Source organism: Solanum dulcamara, chromosome 6 (genome assembly GCF_947179165.1).
Source record: "Solanum dulcamara chromosome 6, daSolDulc1.2, whole genome shotgun sequence".
NCBI classification, from domain to species: domain Eukaryota; kingdom Viridiplantae; phylum Streptophyta; class Magnoliopsida; order Solanales; family Solanaceae; genus Solanum; species Solanum dulcamara.
The window spans coordinates 55,052,958-55,072,805 of NC_077242.1; positions in this window are offsets into that span (position 1 = coordinate 55,052,958).

Here is a 19,848-nt window from a genome sequence, read left to right on the forward strand (position 1 = left end):
CTTGACTCTTCTCTTTAATGGAGGTTTTGATTTCTTGAGCTACAGAGATCCGATTGAGGAGATTCAAAGTACTGGGCATTCGTGTGGATTGTGGGTTCACTATGGAGTGTTCGAAGAAGCATGAATACTGACATTTTGAGGTAATTTCCATCCCAAAGGGACTGTCCAAGCTTGAATTTTAGTTTTAATGGTGAAATAATTGCATGGGCAGAATTCTTCGTGTTTGAGCATCGAATTGTGCTATATTTTGGAACAAAAGTTTAGTAATCTCAAATGAACCTTTTCACAGAGTCAATTTAGAAATTCCTCGTATAGGTCCTACATTCTCGTTTTATACCCGATTTAGGGTCCATCTCCGAAAAATGTGATTTTTGTGTCAAAATTCTCATAGTGATGTGGAGATCAACATTTTGACAGTGTGGTGGCATTTGGAGGTGATTTGAGCACGGATAGCTATCGTAAAGTGGATTCAGAGAGCTAGTGGTCATCTTTGAGCTAGGCTACGATCTTCCACCTTAACCGAGCTTTAGTAGGTACTACTTAGTCTATATTTCATATGATTTAGGTTGGTATTGGCCGAGATTAGCATTTTCCTCATCATATTCCATTTTATTTGTTCCCGGGTGAGAATTAGGCTAGATTACTCCCGTGAAATCCTAAGATTAGGCTATGGGCCTTGGTTGTGTTGTTGACTTAGCATTATTTGCTTTTTAGGATTGCTATTGATGGACTTAGTTTAGGTTTGAACCTTTGGTTCTTTTTCAGGTGTTTTATTGCCCTTATAGCTAGGTGTAGCTTCCGATAAGGCTTGTTATGGATATCATACCTTATTGCTAATGTTTGAGACCTCAGAAGCTCGTCGTAGCCATAGGTTTGGTTTAGATGTGAACTTTAGGAGCTAAGATGGCATATTTTGGAGTAAGTCATCGATCCTAGAGATATTTCTCCTCCCCCCCCCATTGGATTCTAAGTCATTATTCTGATTATTGCGCTTCCTGGTATTATATTATTGGGCCATAGGCCGTGCTTTAGGAGCGATTGGATCCCAGGTTAGTTCCTTTGCCTTGATAATATGGTATGAGTTGATGCTACTTTTAAGATTGTGTATGTATTGTCTGGATATTGGTGATGGAATGCTTGCATTGATTAAGCAGTTTTGACATGTTATATGGTACGATCTCGATTTTTTTATGGATTTTCACTACTAATTTTTAGGTAGTTTTTTTTCACATTTTTAATATCTTCTAAAATGGGTCTTTGTAACACCCCCTAAAAAAATGTTGTATATGGTGTTTCAATTCTCGATGAAAATAATACTGCTTTTGTATTTTAGGCATAACTTTTCATAGGATAGTCTAAATTAGGTAATTCAAATTTTTAGATAACCCCAACATCATTACCTACAACTTTTATGAAGACCATAGCTTATGATTCGGAGGATAAGTAGGTCAAATAAATTAATCTTTGCAGGACCTAGTGCCGTGATGAAATAGAGTATTTATAGAAGAAAAATTATATCTCACTCTAGGGTGTTCCTAATCGGTTGATTCTTGAAAGGCGTGAAATAAGACTTCTATATCTACAATTCATATGAAGATGTCAAATCCTAATTTGGAAGTTATCTTATTTAAATATAGCTCCGAAAAAGGGTATTCCGTAAAAAAAAGATTCATCTCACAAACCATAGAAGATCTAGATCTATTTGACATCACCCATGATATCAATAGTTCTCCATTTGACATCACCCATAACATCAAAATCCTCCATTAAATTTTTAGATTTTTCTTTACAATTATTTTGGTTATTGTTAGGTCCTTCCTTCACACCTATAAACACCCACCTTATTTCATCATTTTGTTCATCAAGTTTTTTCAAGAAACTCTTCTCTCTATACACTTCTTCACTCGTTCTCAAATTATAGTTTTATTTCTTACTAATATAGAAATACTATTTCAGTGATTCATATACTCCGAGTATAGTATACAAAACGCTCAGGTGAGGAGAAAAGGCTAGGATTCAAGAATATTCATTAAGTCCTTCGATTCTGAGTAAAGCTTCGGATTCCAAGTATGTAAGGCTTCAATGAGAGTATTCCTTTTACTCTCATGCCTAAGTTATTTTTACTATATGATAAATTATATTTATTTACCCAATTGTTTTCAAGCTCTACTCTAAGGTATGTGGGTATTTATCCATGGGTTTCTTCCACTCAGGTAGTTCAAAACTCTTTCAACTAAATCTCTTGATTTCAAGCGAGATTTTCTTATGGGTAATTCTTATTTCTACTTAATAGCAAGAATTATGGTTAAACTAATTATTATTGGTCTATTTTGATGCAAAATGATTTCATATGTATGAATTTATGGTTTGCAAGTAATTTCTCTATTTATCTCTTTAAAGGTTCTTGAAATTCATGGTGGGTTGTTTAAAATATGATTTTTAATTAATGAATTTTAAAGTATTTATGCATAATTTCATTTACATATATGTTTGAAAGTTGAAGTGATTTAAACCCAACTAGTTTTACTATATTTTCAATGAACTTTGACTTGAAAGCTTTGACTCCAAATAAATATTTATAAAAGCAATGTCTATGATCAAAAGGGAGTCTTATGAAATAAAAAAAAGGATGAAATACTATGAATGATGGATTCTTTATGCTATAAGGACAATTCTTGCATATTTGAATCACTAAAAGTTTTAATGAGATATTCAACCTAATGTGATGTTTTGAATTCTCAAGCTATATGCTATGACTATTTTGAAGTATTACACTATTCCTTGGGAGTGACTTAGCGCCGAATAGGACATTGAGGTGGGATTCGGTAAGGGAATCCTAATAGCAACCCCTTGTGTTATTAACTATGTGCCAACATAGGAGCCCTTGAAGGATTAGGCTAATGGATCCATGAAAGCCCTTAAAGTTAAAGTTAAAGAATGAATGTAAAATTGAAGGAGTTCTACTCTAGACAAGTAGACTCCCCGACCAACGTAGGGGGTTATGTTGGATTCCATATAATAGCTCACATGGTCTTAATGTCAATAATAGTCAACTTCCCACAAACGAACGTTTCAAATGCTATTTACATGATTACTCATGCATGCGTATATCTACATACGTATGATTTAAATGATATCTACTTGATTACTCATGCATGCACTCATTTACTTTACTTTATAAATGTCCTAAATATTTTACTTTATAATGCATGCCTACATACTTAGTACATTCAAAGTACTAACGCATACTCTTTTGCCTACATGATATCACCATGTAGGGATCGGTGCTTCTAATTGTTCTCCTCCACGTGGCTAGTTGAGATTTCATTTGAAGGCTACCTTTGGTGAGTACCCATGTTCCAGGAATAATACTCCTTTATTTTTCTAGCTTATGATATGTTGAGATCTTTAGACACTTACTATGGCATTTCTTTGTATTATGATTGAGGGTGAGCTAGGGACTTGTCTTAGCCCCGTTAAATCTAAAAGTTAGAGGTATTGTTGGACATATTTAAGTTGAAGATTTACTAATATGATTTCCTCTTGTTTATTTATTTTCATTACCTATAAAGGCTAAAATACTGCTAAGAGGCTTGTTTGATTGCCACAATCCAAGCATAGGGCCTAGATGTGAGACGGAGAATGAGACACCCAGAGGTACCTCACCCAAGCCTCTTAGCTTTCACTAAGCATTTCATTGGTAATGATAAAGAAATCAAGCAGAAAAAAGGGATGTAGGGACTAAGGGGCTTCACATTTAATAAGAGTAAAACACAACATAACATCTTTTTCTACGTCCAGCCATACCTTCTAAATTAAAGACTTGGCGGGGGATAAGTCATGTCCCTAGCTCACCCTCAAAATAAGTGTCAAAAAATGACTTAATAAAATTCTTAATGTTCTACATAAAATAAACCTAGAATAAAAAGGATGTTGTTCCCGAACCATGAGAACTCACCACAAGCAATCTACAAACTAATTCGAGCTAGCCACGTGGAGGAGGTCGAGGAGCGATGTCGGTTCCTACATGGTGATATCATGTAGGCAAAAATATACGGTACTACTTTAAATGTACTAACTATGTGAGTATGCTATGAAATGAAGAACATAAGAGAGACATGAGTAAGCAATATACATAAGTGAATGCATGCATTAGACATCATCCTATGAAACCTTAAAACATTCATTTTATGGGGAAGTGACCATAATTTAATACCATGCGAGCTATTATATGGAATCCAACATAACCCCCTACGTTGGCATAGAGATACTAATTATCGGGTAGAACTCCATTCAGTTTACATTCAATTATTTAACATTTGGTGGCTACAAAGGCCTAGCCGACAAGGGCTCATATGGTGACACGTAGTTAATGCAACATGAGACTTTACTTAAGAACCCCTTAGGTCGAGTCTCCATCTACATGATACATTCGTTGCTAGGTCAAATCCCACAAAATAATATTTTAACATCAATATAGCAATTTTAATATTAAAATATCAATCGATGGAATAGCTCATTTAAACCTTTGATTTATAATTTCATCATGGCTGACATGCCCTATTTACCATTCTACTAATGAACCTTGATTTATACGAAAATTAGGTATACAATCAGTGATGGTACTCCAGGTACCACGCTAATCAGACCTTACTTTTAAAAAAAATGTTCAAAAGCATTGACGGCCTATAGGGATATCATACATTTCATATCATAGCCTCAAACATTTTATTTGATTCAATGAGAGAATTGTCCTTTCACATTGAAACCTTACTTTGTCTAAGAAGCCCTTTCCTCAATCAATCATTTCATAACGACTCCCCTTCATAAAAATTTACTTCATAACATTCATTGGAATCAAACTTCATTTCAACTTTACTTTACCATAGGAAACTAGGTGGGTTCAAAGCAATTAACTTTCAAATCATTTAAATCAATGCTAACATGCATGTGAGTGAAAGAATTTATTATTTCAATATTTTAAAACAACCCACTAATAAAATTCGAAACTACTTTCAAGCCTTCATAGAAAGAGCTTGATAAATCATCTATTTCATGTAAATAAGAATCACCATAAGTCAACATAGACAAATAAACTTCAAATATTCAAGAATCTATATATTTGAAATCGTAGTATGAAAGTCCATAAAAACTCATCTTTTGAAATTGAGAGTCAATATACATACACACACACACACACACACACACACACATATATATATATATATATATATATATATATATATATATGTATATCAATAGGAGTAAATAAAATTAAAATATACCATAATCTATGCATTTGGAACCATCATGTAAAAGCCTATAGGATTTCATCATTTAAAATTAAAATACTAGGTTGAGAAAACATTTAAGCTCCATGGGTAGAAGAACCCATGGATGAAAACCTAGATACCTTAAAGATGAACTTCAAGAAGAAGTGCAGGAGTCTTGATGTTACGTCTTCAATGGGAAGCTTGAATCATTTGTGTTTGAGAGGTTTTTGGTGGAGATGATTTGAGAGAGAAGAGGATAAAGTTTGGGGTTTTGAGGAGGCTAAATACTGCAAAAATGCCCTAAAAATGCATTCAAAATTATATATATATATAATAGGGAACGGTCCAAATTGCACATACTAAAATCTGGAAAAACAGACCAAGTCCGTGCCAGGTCTGTGTCACGGACTTGTCGAGCACCACTCTAGTCAACTATGCATAACATTTTACTCTGAACTCCAAAAATTGTAATCTTGGTGACTTTAGAAATAAGACTCAAAGAACTTTAATTTGATAGGTCATGGGCCACCCAATTCGTTGTAATTTTAGGAGATATGGTCATTTGAAGTTGACCCTTCTACGGTCTCATACGAAAACTTAGTCGATAGAAATTCTTTGGGTTTGGATTGGTGTTAGAGATCCCTTATGACCCTAAAATACATCTAATACACTTCAAATACTTACGAATTGATCATAACTCATATATACAACTAGAAGTCATCGAGTTCGATTCTATACGCATATGAAAAATTATTCAGGTCTTGGTGTAGAAATATATGGGGTGTTACAATATCTCCCCCTTGGGAACATTCATCTTCAAATGAGAATCATTATCATACAAGGGGACATGGCCCGATGACTAGCAACCCAACAGGAACAAAATGATGATTGCAATGCATAAAACATAAGATCCTTAAACTTGGCATACGGATGGAACTTCCCTGTTCCTCAATCTCTTGACTTGCCAGTCTAGGAATTTAACCGAAACCTCTTCACAGGTCAAATTATCATCAATATTCACTATCTCCAATGGCACAATGGAACTAGGATTTTCCATGCATTTCCTCAACATAGACACATGGAATACCGAATCAACCGAGGCAAAATCCAATGACAAATCAAATTCATAAGCCACCTTACTAAAAAGCCTTAGGATCCTATACCTCTATAGTAAAATCTATCCCGGGAGTATTACCCCTTACTACCATATTCCATAAAATTCGAGACCTAATAATTAAATACCCAATATATCGTATTCACCCACATGCCATTAATACCACATTCAAGTCTAGTTCCATAACCATTCTAATACACTCATTTGAAACCCTTAACGAGAAGTTATTAATATCCTACTACCATCACCCGTATACCTGCAACCACATATTCAAGCCTACTATTTTAACCACTTTATGTCTCCCTTAAAGTCGTAATCACCTAAGAGTTTTCATGCCTACCTTAGCATATCTACATCCACATTTTCATTAAATCTTACCAAGAGAACACTAATATACTCTTACCTATCTATTTCACACAACAAGATCCTATCTATCTATTTATCTATGTCCATATCCTTAAATAGCATAAGCATACCTCAATCATCATAATATGGAACATCTACTCCTTCTCTATCTATCATGAATCATCTAATAGCATCAACCTCAGAACACATAACCGACCTTGATAATTAGGTACTCTATCTCCCCCGTGGGGAAAGACTTCTACTCTCTTATTTCCCACCAATTCCTTTAACTTTACCAATGATGGATCAAGGTCATATTTGAATTAAAATCTACTAAAAAAGACAATTCAGACCAAATTTTCACTACCATAATCAAAAAAACTCAACCTCACCCCCAATCTAGCCAATCGATGGTCATTCTTATAACTCCTTGTTCCCTTCATCAACATGAACCACGCTCCCCATAAATACCCTACTAAGTGCACCGGCTACACATTTCCCTTACCTAGATGAGAATGCACACTCATATCATAAAATTCATTAGCCATGGAAGCCAACTCAAGGGAAGGACTTTCAGAGTTGACATCCCTAACCCTTAGAAATCAATTTTCGGGCCTTAAGAAAGGAAATGAACTTACCCCTTTACTATCAAATCATGACCCTTTCATTCAAAAATAACATCAGAATCTTCCATGTCAGGCTTAATGAGATCACAAGGAATAACTTTGTGCAAGATAAAGCAACAACTGACTCACCAATGGGGGTAGACACCAAATAGGGTTCCATGGGATATACATCAAACCAATTATCAAGAAATGAAGCAACAAACCACAAATTGGCACCGGATCTAACAATGAATACACTACAAAATCAAAGGCAATTAACTTTAGCAATCCCAACATTGGGAGAATACTCTAACCCTTGATGAATCTGAAAGGCATACAATTTGTCTTGGCCCCGACCGCCATCCAACATAGTAGTACTTTGAGCCAGACGACCTATAGTCTGGGCCAGATTTAGAGGTCTAGTACCCCTCTTATGCTTCTTTGCATGATGACCCAGCTTTCCACACTTATAGCAAGCATCCAACCCCGCTAAGCACTCTCTCCTATAGTTTTTCACACACTTAAAAATAGTAGATGCACTAAAACCATTACCGGGTTTGGGTTGAGAAGTCCCACCTTTGTATTGAGCCCTTATAGAATCCCTCTATTTACTAGAAGCCACCTGACATTCCCTCATCTTATGCCCTATATCACCACACTTGTAGCAACCATCCTTACTGGCCATGCATTCTCCTTGGTGAGTCATACCACACCTCTCACAAGGGGGGAAGGGACATTCTTCCTTGTTAGGCCTAGACGCTGGGGCATTAACATAAGATGAACCATTACCGTTTCGCTCCCTTTTGAAGTCCCTAGATTTCTCCCTTATAGTATTCATTTTGCTATCCCATTTCCTTTTTTTTACCCGCATTCACAAGAGTCGCCTTTTGTTGATTCAACTAATCCATCACAGCTTGAGCCAATAATAGGATGGCATCATGAAATTCTATATTAGTCACTTATTCAGCTAGAGGATCTTTAGGGACCTGCTCCTCACTAGTATCAACCCCTCCTTGAATTAGAGCCTTAGGAATTGGAGGAACTTGGTCCTAGAGAGCATTCATTGCTTTAGGTGGAGGTACTCTTATTCGAGGCATCATCTAGATAACACGAAATGATTTGTTAGATAAGAGAAGTCTTAGGAAAAATCAAAGGCACGATATGAATCACTAAAGAAAGGAAACTTTCCTAAATGCCTCATAGTCTCCCATTTATAATTGTGGCGTGCTTCATAATCATGAACAAGACCTTATTTGATGTGGTATGTTGGAATTTAAGGACTATTTCAAAACCTCGTGATCTGATATAAAGTTTGTCATAATCCAAGCCTAGGGCCTAGATGTGATACGGCAAATGAGATACCTAGAGGTACCTCACCCAAGCCTTTTAGCATTCATTAAGTATTTTATTGGTAATGACAAAGAAATCAAGTGAAAAACAAAAGGCAGGTAAGGACTAAGGCATTTCACATTTAATAAGAGTCAAATACAACATAATATTTTTTTCTATGTCTAACCATACCTTCTACATTAAAGACTTGGTAGGGGCTAACACATGTCCCAAGCTCACCCTCAAAATAAGTATCAATAATTGCCTTAACAAAAGTCTTAATGTTCTACATAACATAAGCTTAGAATAAAAAGGATGTTGGGAACTCACCACAAGTGATCTTCAAAATAATTCGAGCTAGCCACATGAATAAGCAATATGCATAAGTGAATGCATGCATTAGACATCATCTTATGAAACCTTAAAACATTCATTTTGTGGAAAAGTGACCATAACCAACATTTAAGACCATACGAGCTATTACATGGAATCCAACATAACCCCCTACGTTGGCACGGGGAGACTACTTGTCGGGTAGAACTCCATTCAGTTTACATTCAATTATTTAACATTTGGTGGCTACAAAGGCCTAGCCGATAAGGGCTCCAATGGTGGCACATAGTTAATGCAACATGAGACTTTACTTCATAACCCCTTAGATCGAGTCCCCATCTACATGCTACATTCGGTGCTAGGTGTTATATCATGTACTTTCATACATTGGAACATTTTTAAGCTTCTCTAAAGCTACCACGTGATCCATGTTATCCATGACGTTATCAAAGGATCCTAAGGAAGGGAGGATGTAACGCCCCATATCTTGCATAGACTAGTTCTATGTGAAGTAGTGATGGTTTATAATAGGTTTTGAAGGATTTAAAAGGGTTTCGAGGCCAAATAATTTGTCACAATAATTGACCTACTTTCTTAAGCTATTGGTTTGGATGTCTTACATAATTAAGCTACTTGAGTATACATCTAGCTTAAGTAGCAAGATCACACAGGTTCTTAAGGTAAGACTAATTGTTAACCTACTAAAAAGAATAAGTAGGTGATGCACCTACTTAGAATCTGTGGACTGCATTTAAATAAAAAAAGGCAAGTAGGTGATGCAGCTACTTACGAACTTGTGGTAGTAATTAAGAAGGTGATGCACCTACTTTCTTAAAGCAATGGACAAGATTATTCTGAGATACGAGATAGGGATTTTTATTCCCGATTTTAATTAGTACATGAATTGGTTATAAATTTTATTTGTTCTAGATTATTAAGTGGGGATTAGGGATTAATTGAGATTAATTAAGCTAATTAGACCACTAAGTGGGCCCTACCAAGGCACGTGGAAGAAGCTGATTGGTGTGTGGATATTGAAGGGAGACAGTCCATATTAGACACATATCAACCACATGGACAATACATGGACATATGTCAACCATATGGGCAGCATATATATATCTATCTTAATGATTAAAAAGCTTATTTTATCCCCTTCTTCTTCAACTTACACTTAGAGAGAAAGAGACTCTCAACTTCCTCAACTGAAGAAGAAAAAAGAGAGTCACGACAGCCATGGCAGCTCTACCAAGCACGGACAGCCTTTCTCTTCTTTTCACCATTAAATCCGTAAGGTAATTCAACTCTTTAGAAGGTCCATAGCAATGTGGTATTGATCCTAGGGGTAGCAAGATTGAATTAATTGAAGTTGTCAAGTTTTAGCCAAGTGAAGGAGCCAACTTGTTAAGGTAGGGTTTGATCATTTTTTTACACATTTTAGTATGGGTTTAGACGTGTTATAAATGTGTAAATGTGAATTGGAGGTATGAAATTATGTATGTTGGCATTGGAATGTTGTTGAATCCGTGTTGGGGCTATTTGTATTTAGAAATAGTGAATCAATTTTAATTAACATTTTAGTTGTTGTTGTTATGGATTATGTAATGAGGATGAAGAAATAAAATGGAATTGGAAGTGAGAAAACTCTGTCATTAGTGTTGGTGTTGAAATGGATAGAATTGGAGTTTCTTAAATTAGATTGGGTTGATTATTGTTGTTGCTATTATTGTTATGGATTATGTATTAAAATTGAATGGATTGTATATGTTAATGTTAAATTCCCATTTGGGCTGTGTTGGGGCTGCTCTAATCTAAAAATGATGGATTAATTTTGATTAATGTTGTGGTTGTTGTTGTCATTGGTTGTATGATGAAAGTGAAGAAATTTAATATTTAAAGCTATAATTAACTCTCTAATGTTGTTGTTATTGTTGGACTATTATAAGTTCATATGATGAAGTGTTGTGGCTGTAAATTATTAAGAATACTTGATTATGTCGTAGTTGTTATATTAAAGATTATAGAACATCGTAATGTGTAGGCTGATTCAGAATAGTGTGCTGGCTATTTCAGAATATTCTTGAATCTTACCTTGGCTAACTTTGATATAGAACTTAAACGTGTGGTTGTGGATGTTGACTTGGTTGTTATGTAGTTGGGTTGAATATAAGTGAAATGTCACCTAATTTTCTAGAAATGAGCTGCTAACGTTGGAGTGTGTTTTGAACCTTCCTGTAGCATAACCATACTTCTTGATGTCTTAATCTAGGTTGAGATACTATTGGGCAGCATACGTGTTGTGTGGAAAATAACCGCTAAAGGTATGTAAAGCCTATCCCTTTTTTCTTTTGGCATGTCTTAGACGTAAGTGATGAATGATATGAGCTTTGGGGTAATTCCATTCATAAGTTCTGAATATGATTCTTGATTCTTATTCACTTCTAGATGTAAAAACTCTTCAAGTAGTTGAGCTACTTCCCTCGAGTCTTCTATATGTTGAATAGTAGTTGGATGTATAAGCTCATATTCCTAAAGAATCTATGATGACAAATTTCTCTGATTCCATAAGATATTTCGCATTATCTTGATACATGTCTGTGATTCCTGAGGCTCTATTTGATATGGTCCATAGTGACATTCAAAAGGTACTTGAGATGACTACTGTCTTGATTTTCAAATGATGGATCATTTTGATTATTTTATTGAGTCTTAGATAATGATCTAATTGTATATGGTTGCTCATTATATTCTACTCGTGCATACTACTATTACCTCTTTCATCGAGTCCCGAGACGGGTATGTTATCATGCAAAGCTTTATTACATCTTCCCCAAGTTCCTCACTAAAGGGTCGGGTACGGTATAGTATATGTATATGATGATATGATAATATGATGATACGATTATGGCACCGAGTCCTATAATGGGCTGGGTACGATATATGATAATGATATGCATGATTTGCTTCGTAAGGCATAGGTAAAGTGAGTTCTTGATTATCATACTTGTCTCCTGGGCTCTCTACTTCAGTTATGATCTTTCCTATGGTATTTCATATTTTACATACTCATTACATATCTTGTAATGAACCCCTACATCGGGTGGTTGCGTTTCATGCCTGCAGGTATAGGTACTAGCTTTTCAGCTATCTTGGAGTAATCCTTTGTCTCAAAGCCTAGACTTTTGGTATAGACCCCTTTTTGATATATATATATATATATATATGTTTATTTAGGGGTATGGCAGGTCCTTTTCCCGCCATACGATATTGTTGATACTCTTAGAGTTATGTAGACATATGTGTGGGTTGTGTGTATATATGTTTGATTATGCCTGTATGATTTGTATTTTGGGATGTTCTCATTCGTAGTAGAAGCCTTGTAGGCTCACGTATGCAATATTTTGGGATGTTGTATGTAGTGACAGCCTTTTCGGCTCGTGTATTAGGATGTTTAAATTGATTGTGCCACCTCAGGAAATAGGTGACCTTAATACACATAGGTAACACTTGAGATGACATCATGTTTTCACAAAGCCTCCATATGTTGTTTGGTTTCAGTTTGACGAGGTCTAATAGATATGTATACGAGTGTCCAACTTGGGCAGTAGTCAGGGCCTACGACGTTGGGTCGTGACACTAGGTCAAATCCTACGGAATAACGTTTGAAGATCAATATAGCAACTTTAACATTAAAACATCAATCGGTGGAATAGCTCATTAAAACCTTTGATTTATAATATCATCATGGTTGTCATGCCCTATTTACCGTTCTCCTAATGAACTTTGATTTATAAGAAAATTAGGTCTACAATCGGTGATGGTATTCCGAGAACCATGCTAATTGGACCTTTCTTTTTGGAAAAATGTTCGAAAGCACTGACGTCCTATAGGGATGTCATACATATCATATCATAACCTTAAATATTTCATTTGATTCAATGTGAGAATTATCCTTTCACATTGAAACCTTATTTTGGCTAAGAAGCCCTTTCATCAATCAATTATTTCATAAAGACTCTCCTTCATAAATATTTACTTCATAACATTCATTGGAGTTAAACTTTATTTCAACTTTACTTTACCATAGGAAAAAAGGTGGGTTCAAAGCAATCAACTTTCAAATCATTTAAATCAATGCTAACATGCATGAGAATGAAAGAATTTATCATTTAAACATCTTAAAACAACTCACTAATAAAATTCGAAACTACTTTCAAGCCTTCATAGAAGGACCTTGATAAATCATTCATTTCATGTAAATAAGAATCACCATAAGTCAACATAGACTAATAAACTTCAAATATTCAAGAATCTATACATTTGAAATTGTAGTATCAAAATTCATAAAAATTCATCACTTGAAATTGATAGTCAATATACATATATATCAATAGGAGTAAATAAACTTAAAATATACCATAATCTATGCATTTCGAACCATCATGTAAAATCATATAGGATTTCATCATTTAAAATTGAAATACTAAATTGAAAAACATTTGGACTCCATGGCTGAAAGAACCCATGAATGAAAACCCACATACCTTAAAGAGGAAATTGAAGAAGAAGTGGAGGAGTCTTGAAGTTAGGTATTCAATGGGAAGCTTGAATCATTTGAGTTTTAGAGGATATTTTTGGAGATGATTTGATAGAGAAGATGATGAAGTTTGGGGTTTTGAAGAGGCTAAATACTGCAAAAATGCCCTAAAACGCATCCAAGATCGTATATATATAATAGGGAATGGTCCAAGTTGACCTTACTAAAATATGGAAAAACTGGGCAAGTTCGCACCAGGTCCACATCGTGGACTTGTCACACACCTCTATGGTAAAACAAATCTAGAAAAACTGGCCAAGTCCGCGCTAGCCCCGCATCGCAGACTTATCGCACACCTCTCTGGTCAACTAGGCATAACATTTTACTCCAAATTCCAAAAATTATAATTTTAGTGGCATTGGAAATAATACTCAAAGAACTTTAATTTGATAGGTCATGGGCTACCCAATTCATTATATTTTAGGAGATATGGTCATTTGAAGTTGACCCTTGTACGGTCTCATACAAAAACTTAGTCGATAGAAATTCTTTGGACTTGAATTGGTGTTAGAAATCCCTTATGACCTAAAAATATATCTAATACACTTTAAATACTTAGAAATTGATCCTAACTCATAAATACAACTAGAAGTCATCGAGTTCAATTTTATACGCATATGAAAAATTGTTCGGGTCTTGGTGTAGAAATATTTAGGGTGTTATATTGAGGGACTTTTGGGTTCCCCATTCGCCATGTCATATTTAGGACCTAGTCTTAGGTCTTGATAAACTTGATATCAGAATCTGAGGTTTTGAATGGTCCTCAGATTCTAACATACCACATTAAATAAAATCTTATTCATGGTTGTTAAGCGCGTCATAACTATGAATAGGAGACTATGGGACATTTAGGAAAGTGTTCACTTTTTTCAAATTTATGTTGTGCCTTAGAATATCCTAAGCTTTCCTCTATTTAACAACCCATTTTGTGTTCTTTAGGTAATGACTCGTGGAAGAGAACCTCCAAGTGCAAAGGTTGATGATAAGGACCAAGCTCCTCCAATTCACAATGCCCCACATCATGAGGAAGGGGTAACCCATGCTGAGTTTCATAATATCATTATGTTGTTAGCTCAAGTCGTAGCCTACCAAGGGAATCAAGGTGTTCCTCCTCCCAAAATACAAAATTTTACCTCAAGGATTTGATATTTCCAAAGGATGAATTCGCCCAAGTTTGATGGTTCTAAACTAGATGAGGACCCTATGGAGTTCAATGATGAGGTGTACCGTATTGTGGCTATCATGGGTGTGCCACTAAATGAGAAGCCCGAGTTAGTGTTCTATAAACGCAAAGGTTTGGCTTGAGTGTGGTACGAATAATGGGTTGTTAAGAGGGATGAAGAAATGGGGCCGATATGATCGGAAGAGTTCAAAGGTTCCTTCCTAGACTGCTTCTTCCCATTAGAGCTAAGTGAGGCCAAAATCTAAGAGTTCATCAACCTCCATCAAGGGAGTATGAGCGTGGGGGAGTATACTCTCAAATTCACTAAGTTTTCAAAGTATGCTCCCTTCATGTTTCTGACCCAAGAGCTAGGATGAGCAAGTTTATTTTTGGTGTCTCAATCTTGGTTTCCAAGGAGTGCAAAATATCCATGTTGGTCAAGGAGATGGACATCTATCGGTTAATGACTTATGCAAAAAAAATTGAAGAAAAGAAGTTGAGAGAGAAATCAAAGGGTTTCAAAAAGGCTAGAATAGATGGTGGAGGGTTTGAACCTCAAAGTTCCGGTTATGGTAATAATGGCAAAGGCCAAGATGGGCAATGATTTGTGGAATAAGGTTCCACCAATACTCCTCTTCCAAGGTTCAACAAGGAAAAGGGTGATAACCCAATGGTTCCAAGAGAGAATGTTGGTGCTCAAACTTTCCCCGCTTTCAAGAAGTGTGGAAGGACTCATAAAGGGGAATGTTTAGCCAGATCAAATGCATGTTTCAAGTATGGAAATCTAGGACACCATGCTAGGGAATGTAGAGGTGGTAGTAGTAGTCCTCAAGTCCAAATTGCTTATGGTCAACAAGCCTAAGGTGGTGGCCAACACACCAACTACTTTTACGCCTTGCATGGGAGACAAGAGGATGAGGATGCACACAATGTCGATACCAGATGTTAAAGGTCTTTACTTTTAATGTATATGCATTATTAGATGCGGGTGCAAATTTATTGTTTGCTACTCTATTCCTTGCTAATAGGTTTGATGTGTCACCTGAAATGTTATTAGAGTCTTATTTGGTGTCTACCCTCGTTGATGAGTCCATTGTTGCTAGAAAGGTCTATAGGGGTTGTATGGTGTCTATCTTGCATAAAGTTATTATTTGTGATTTCATTGAACTTGGCATGGTAGATTTTGATATCATTTTTGGGATGGATTGGTTACATGCATCTTATGCTTCCATGGATTATAGGACTCGTCGAGTTAAGTTTCAATTTCCAAATGAGTCAGTTATTAAATGGGAGGGTCGTGATTTGATAGTGAAGGGTAATTTCATTTCTTATCATAAGGCTCAAAAATTGATTTCTAAGGGTTGTATTTACCACATTGTGAGGGTTAGGGATGTCAAATCTGAAAGTCCTCCTCGTGAGTCAATTCCTGTAGTTAATGAGTTCCCCGATGTCTTTCTCGATAACCTTCCCAATGTCCCTCCCAAAAGGAAAGTTGATTTTGGTATCAATCTCCTCCCCGATACCCAACCTATCTCTATTCCTCTTTACCGAATTTCCCTGGCAGAATTGAAAGATTAAAAGGAACAATTAAAGGACTTGTTAGAAAAGGGGTTCATAAGGCCAAGTATTTCTCCATGGGGTGCTCCCGTGTTATTTGTGAGAAAGAAGGATGGGTCACTTCGAATGTGCATAGATTACTAGCAATTAAATAAGATGACTATTAAGAATAAATACTCAATTCCTAGGATAGATAACTTGTTTGATCAATTGCAGAGGAAAAGTCATTTCTCCAAGATCGACCTTCGGTCCGTCTATCACCAACTAAGGGTGAGGGAGTATGACATTCCTAAAATGGCTTTCCAAACAAGGTATGGTCACTTCGAGTTTGTGGTGATGAGTTTTGGGTTAACGAATGCGCCGACGGTGTTCATGGACTTGATGAATAGGGTGTTTAAACATTACCTTGATACTTTTGTGGTGGTCTTCATTGATGATATTTTGATTTACTCTCAGGGTGAGGAAGAACATAATAATCAATTTAAAGTTGTGCTTCAAACGTTGAGGGATAGGCAATTATTTGCAAAATTTAGTAAGTGTGAATTTTGGTTTAAGGAGGTGGCATTTCTTAGTTATGTAGTTCCCGGTGATGGGATCAAGTTTGATCCTAAGAAAATGGAGGCAGTCAAGAATTGGCCTAGATTGTTGTCTCCTTCAAACATTAGGAGCTTCTTGGGTCTAGCCGGGTACTATAGAAGGTTCGTCGAATGGTTTTCTTCTATCTCATCTCCTATAATGAAATTGACTCAAAAGAAAGACAAATTCATATGGACAGATGAGTGTGAGAAGAGTTTCCATACCTTGAAAAATCGACTTGCCTCTCATATTTTGACTATACCAAAAGGATTAGAAGGGTTTGTGGTTTATTATGATGCTTCAAAGATTAGTTTAGGTTGTGTCTTAATGCAAAATGGCAAGTTCATAGCCAATGCTTCTAGGCAATTAAAGATACATGAGAGTAACTACCCTACCCATGACCTTGAATTGGCGGCCATTGCTTTTGTTTTGAAGATTTGGCATCATTACCTATATGGAGTGCATGTGGATGTGTATGCCAATCATAAAAGTCTTCAATATGTGTTCTCCCAAAAGGACATTAATATAAGGCAAAGGAGGTTGCTAGAACTCCTCAAGGACTATGATATGAGTGTGCACTGTCATCCGAGTAAAGTTAATGTGGTTGCCGATGCACTTAGTAGAGTATCTATCGGGAGTGTGGCCCATGTTGATAAAGGGAAGAGGGAGTTGGTGAAAGATGTTCACCAATTATCTAAATTAGGGGTGACGTTGTGTGGTACCGATGATGTGGTATGGTTGTTCAAAATGGGTCCAAATCCTCTTTGGTGGTGGATGTTAAGTCAAAACAAGAACTTGATCCGACGTTAATTGAGTTAAAGAAGTTAATGAAGGAAAATAATGTAGAGGTATTTTCCCAAGGGGGAGATAGGGTGCTATACTACCAAGGTCGGCTATTTGTTCCAGATGTGGATAGTCTAAGGAGTTTGATATTGATGGAGGCTCATAATTCTACATACTCCATTCATCCCGGTTCGACAAAAATGTACTGAGACTTAAAAGAGTTTTATTGGTGGGGTGCCATAAAAAAGGACATAGCAAGGTTCATGCTCGAATGTCCGAATTCCCAACAAGTGAAGGCCAAACATCAAAGGTCGGGTGGCCTAGCCCAAGACTTTGAAATCCCTACTTGGAAGTAGGAAGATGTGAATATGGATTTTGTAGTGGGTTTGCCTCATACCCGAAAGCGTAATGATTCAATTTGGATAATTATTAATAGAATGACTAAGTGGGCTCACTTCCTACCGATTAAGACTTCCTATAATGTGGAAGACTATGCCAAGTTGTATATTCAAGAGTTAGTAAGGTTGCATGGTGTGTCGTTATCCATTATTTTGGATCGTGGTACCCAATTAACTTCTCACTTTCAGAGATCGTTTCAAAAAGGACTTAGTACTAAGGTAAGATTGAGCACCGCATTCCATTCTCAAATTGATGGGCAAGCGAAAAGGACGATTCAAACATTAGAGGATATGTTAAGGGCTTATGTATTGGAGTTTATAGGAAATTTGGATGATCATCTACCGCTCATCGAGTTTGCCTATAATAATAGTTACCACTCAAGTATTGATATGGCATCGTTTGAGGCTTTGTATGGGAGATGATATAGATCCTCGGTTGGTAGGTTCAAAGTAGGTGAGATGACCTTGTTGGGTCCCGATTTGGTACTTGATGCTTTAGAGAAGGTGAAGATCATTAGAAAAAGGTTGAAGACGGCTCAAAGTCATCAAAAGTCTTATTCCGACACTAGAAGAAGGGATCTTGAGTTTAATGTGGACAATTGGGTATATCTGAAGGTTTCACCCATGAAGGGTGTGGTTCGGTTTGGTCAAAAAGGGAAATTGAACCCTAGGTATATAGGGTATTATAGAATCGTGAGACGTGTTGGCAAGGTTGCATATGAGTTGGAGTTTTCATTGGAAATGGCCATGGTTCATCCGATGTTCCGTGTGTCTATGTTGAGAAAATGTATGGTGATCCTAGTTCCATTGTTCCTTTGGGAATAGTGAATGTTGAAAAAACTTGACCTATGAAGAATTCCCGATTGAAATTTTGGATCGACAAGTTAAGAAATTGAGGAACAGAGAAGTTGCATCTGTTAAATTCCTTTGGAGAAATCAACAAATAGAAAGTGCTACATGAAAAGCAAAAGCGGATATGATTAGGCAATACCCTCATCTTTTACTCTCTACCCAAACCTAAGGTATTAAGTTGTCCTTGCTCAATTACTTGAAATCCTTGCATTTCAACTTTTCTTGTCATATACATGCAAAATTATGAAATATATTTCGAACGATGTTTTAAATTGCACTATTGCATTAATAATAGGTTGTTGGTTTATACTCTACTTTACTCTAGCTAATTCTTGTCTCATTATAGTACTAATGTTCCGAAGAGGGAGATATGTAACACCCCCTAAAAAAGTTGTATATGGTATTCCAATTCTCGATAAAAATGATACTGCTTCTATATTTTGTATATACCTTTTCATAGGATTTTCTAAATTATGTGATTAAAATTTCTAACTAACTCCAACATCATTACCTACAACTTTTATGAGACCATAGCTTATGATTTGGAGGATAAGTAGGTCAAATAAATTAATCTTTGCAGGACCTAGTGCCGTGATAAAATGGAGTATTTATAGAAGAAAAATCATATCTCACTGTAGGGTGTTCCTAATCAGTTGATTCTTGAAACGCATGAAATAAGACTTCTATATCTACAATTCATATGAAAATGTCAAATCCTAATTAGGAAGTTATCTTATTCAAATATAGCTCCGAAAAAGGGTATTCCGTAAAAAAAAGATTCATCTCACAAACCATAGAAGATCTAGATCTATTTGATATCACTCATGATATCAATAGTCCTCCATTTGACATCACCCATAACATAAAAATCCTGCATTAGATTTTCAGATTTTTCTTTATAATTATTTTAGTTATTGTTAGGTC